At 37.9% G+C, this 4,483-nt stretch overlaps 1 long non-coding RNA gene across 1 annotated transcript; it reads left to right on the top strand.

Annotated features, from left to right (window-relative positions):
• Nucleotides 1–3,204: 3,204 nt before the first annotated feature.
• Nucleotides 3,205–3,517, top strand: LOC145007615 (uncharacterized). The gene is made up of 2 exons (XR_013663009.1): nucleotides 3,205–3,335; nucleotides 3,459–3,517. It is a non-coding gene; the product is annotated as an uncharacterized LOC145007615 (long non-coding RNA).
• Nucleotides 3,518–4,483: the final 966 nt, after the last annotated feature.

Below are 4,483 nucleotides of genomic sequence, written 5' to 3' on the forward strand. Positions count from 1 at the left end.
CTAACTAGCTTACGAATACTATTACATACCACTAAGACTAGATAATTCTTCGAATGAGAGATCCTACCTTACAACGGTTGGACTCAAACAAGAGCTGTGAGATAAAGCTAGACCTAACCTTCTGAAATTATTTAGTCCTTGCAGTATGTAACTTAACATATTCGTTTACTAGTTAGCAAAAGATAGCTAGAACTACTAAAAGCACAACGCAAGCAGCATTTGAGCATTGAGTACACATAATCAAGCATATACTACTCTGGCTATCATACCGACTGATCTGTACTAGCATGCATTTCTCATAAAGTCGATACACATATAACAGGCACATAAGGCATCATTTCTAGATCCTTAGTCCTAATCTAGCATGTTGTTCTCATAAAGCTGATAAACACATCATAAAATAAGCTTGTATGGTTAATTTGGGAGTACTTACTTAAGCTCGACTGATTGCATGCACCACACCCTTTTTCTCTTTCAAATAAGCTTGTATGGTTAATTTTCATACCGATTCCTTAGTTTGAGTTCAGACACACCCGAGAGTGTGCCCGAATCGCTCAAACCAAGGCTCTGATACCAACTTGAAACGTCCCAAAAATACAACCCAAAAATTTCCGTTTTTAAATCATTATTAAAACCATAATATCATCGCCATAGTATAAAATCATAAACCACGTGTCTCAAAATATCAGAATATTTGTCAACATATCAAAATCTCATATCAAATATCAAAGTAAATCTCATAGGCTAAAGATTGTGGTGTGTGTCATGTGATCATCCCGAGCCCTTCCCTTTGTTAGTGGAAGTACCTGAAACCAAACCTGAAAACCGTAAGCACGAAGCTTAGTGAGCTCCCCCAAACTACCACATACCATAAAAATAACATACAACTAGGAGATATGGGCCCCACCCACTCTCTAGGAAATTCGGGCCCCACCCACACTCTGCTGTCTAGGAGATTCGAGCCCCACCCACACTCCACTGTCTAGGAGATTCGGGCCCCACCCAGACTCTATTGTCTAGGAGATTCAGGACCTGCCCACACTCTGCTGTCTAGGAGATTCGAGCCCCACCTACACTCCGCTACTAACATGCATACAAGTATCACACAAACAACAAGTATATCTATCAAGTAATCACATAACTATACTCAAATAATACTATGAGATTCGGGCCCCGCCCACACTCGATTGTTAGGAGATTTGGGCCCCGCCCACACTCAGCTACTAACATATCACATATACGGTCCGGACTTGGTGCCTTTGACCTATTCCTACTGAAAGGGAACTCACCTCGCAAGATTGAATGCTGAAAACTCGAGTGAGGAATCCTTGTTTGCTGCTCCGACAACTCTCCAACTATCAATTCCATAACAACACTTAATCAAAATCTGATAATCCTTCTTAGGGAAAATGACTATTTTACCCATGGTCAATGTCAACTTCCAGTTTGACTTAACTCGTCGAGCCAGCCTATTGACTCGTCGATTTCTAGAACTTAGAAAACCTAACATCACGACTTGGCTCGCCGAGTCACCCTATGACTCGTTGAGTTCCCAGGCTACCCATCATTGCGACTGGACGAACTAACTCGTCGAGTCGTCCTCAGACTCGCCGAGTCCTAGCATAGTCAGAAAAGGTACAAGATGATTCAACTCGTTGAGTTCCTTTACAACTCGCCGAGTTTCATGAACATCATCAATAATCCTTTATCGGACTCGCCGAGTTCCTATATGAACTCGTCGAGTCCCTTGCAGATCTAACCTAAACAATTGATTTCACACTTCTAAGGCTCTAAAATACAGATCCATCGTTTCCATGATCCATTTCTATAAAGCTGGAGACTTGATGGCTTTGCACACATCAAATGGACCCAAACTCAAGTTATAGCAACCTACTTCCATGAACATGACCATTGCTTGGACAAAAACGGGTTCAAGACCTCTTTTATGGTTCTAAAGGCTAAATATCACAGGAAAAAGGTATTGCTTGGCATACAACTCATGGAGAGTAACTTATCCTTCTCAAAGGGATCAAAAATACCCATAAATCAACACTAAAAGAGATCTAAGTTATGGGTTATCAAGCTAAGAGCTTTTTACCTCAGAAGGTTGCCAAAGATGGATGAAATCCTGGATCTTGATCTTCTCCACAAGCTTGATGGCTCCACTCTCTTACAACTCTCTTCTATATCACAAAAACACACTTAAAACCTCAATAATCTCTCAAGGATGAAACTCACAACGAATTAGGGTTTTGGAGGACTGGGAGGCTGGTAAGGGAGGCCTAAAAAGGGTTAAGTGATTTAAATAAGGTGCGAAACCTCGAAGATAGGGTTTCCTCCTGACAGACCTACTCGTCAAGTCAAAGCTTCGACTCCCCAAGTAGACCATTTAAATCCCCACATCCAATCTGGCATCTACTCGACGAGTTAAGGCTACCAACTTGTCGAGTAGCTTTTACAAAATTGATATTAAATGAACTGATGCGTACCAGGAACGGGGCGTTACACCAACCACCCATTGTTATCGGTAGACGAAAATATGATTCGAACAATTGTTTTTGGATATATTCCAATATACTCTCGCCAAGAAAACGTAAATATGTGATTTGTTATTTTGAAGTTGCAGATATATATATTTATTCTAGTATACTCTCATTTTTGAATGTTTGTATATTATTAAGTAGATCATAAATTAATTATGTTTGGTAGACAAGAAAGATGGAAATGTGGGAGTATGGAACAAAGGATGAGGACAGGGGGTTACTTGAGAACGTTTTATAGGAGGTTGGAGGCGTTGATGAGTTTTTTCGACGATGAATGAAAGTTGATGAGTTTTTCCAGGTTGTGTTAGTGATGGGGATGCTACGAGTGTAACCTATCAAATTAGTGATAGTGACGACATTAGAAAGATGATGGTATTGTATGATATGATATCCGACGATAAAAGAAAGGAATGAGAAGGAAGTCTAGTACATTGACATGAAAGATAAAAGAAGGGGCAAATGATATAATTCAATTAACGAATATTTTTAGGCATTGAATAATGATAATTTATTTAGACAAAATCAATAAGGGTAAATTAGTCTTTTTGTATTGATCGGGGGATAAAAATCATAATAAAACTAACTTATAGAGTTGTGTGAGTAAAAAAATTCTTTATAGGGACCAAATTGGCTGATTTCATAACACGAGGATAATTTATGTCTCTCCCCAGTTTATCGGGGCGTCAAAGCTCGAGTGAGCCACCAATGTTCTCGCTATTGAATCGGTCCTCCACCCAACGAATATAATATTTCTCCCCTTTGCTTTGGCGTTCTTCCTGCGTTTTCTTCAAGGTACGGTTATTGATTTCTCTTATCAAAGTTATTCATAGAATTTGTAATTTGGTCGTTTGATTGAAAATTAGGGTTTCAGACACATAAATGAAAGTGTTGGATTGGTAATCGATGCATTTTCAGGTCATTTCATCAGGCGACGTTGTTTTGAAGTGTTCGTAAAGTGCATTTGCTCCGAAGATGTAAGTGTCGTTGGATATTGTTTTTCACATACAAAATCACATATACATAAACATAACGTCATGATATCTTCGAAATGTTCATCAATTTTATCTTATAGAGAAAAATGTCAAAGGATCCGTGCGTTAATTCGTTCACATGGCATTATTTGGAGTGTCGTTCCAGAATCATTGGCTTTATGCATCAGATCTTGGAATTCGTTCAAAAGAAACGCAAAATCATATTCTATCTTCCCCAGGAGGCAAAATGAATGATAGTTCTTCATACATATTACCTATCATCCTTCTGTTCTTGATTTAATTTATTTTGAATAAGCTGTGCAATGAATATACGACCTCCAGATTTTATATCCACATGAAAAGATGCATAGAACTTTTAATACTTCAATCAAATGTGTTTAAGCTCACATTCTATTGCATTCTTGTCACTCTTCTGAATGAAACATTATCTGAAAGCTTAAGTTTCTGGATCTTGCATCAACAAGTTACAAAGGATAAAAGATTTCTACTTGTATATTTGGCAATATCTTTGATCCTTCATTTATCCTTCATCAAATGAAATCATCATTCTGTCCACTTAATGGTTCTTTTTCTTCTTTTATGAAGGGGTGATGTGGAACCAATTGACCAAAAGAAGTATCTTGAAGACTCTTCCAAGCCCAAGTGTGTTAGACCTCTCATTGAGTATCAGGTGCTTTATTACTTGTACTTTCTTTACATGCCATTCTACATCAATATATTCCTGAGAGTTGACACACATGTTATATATCTTTGAATAATCCAAGAGTATACGATTTTCCATAGTTGGAAAATTAGGATTATAATCTATCACTTTATGTATTTAATTGTTAGTAACACGGTTATTAATTTAAATACTTCAAAATCTACAGGCATGTGTGAAAAGGGTAGAGGGAGATCAAAGTGGAGAAAAACATTGCACTGGACAATACTTTGATTACTGGCATTGTA

Source organism: Lactuca saligna, chromosome 7 (assembly GCF_052625555.1).
Source record: "Lactuca saligna cultivar CGN05327 chromosome 7, ASM5262555v1, whole genome shotgun sequence".
Taxonomy (NCBI): Eukaryota; Viridiplantae; Streptophyta; class Magnoliopsida; order Asterales; family Asteraceae; genus Lactuca; species Lactuca saligna.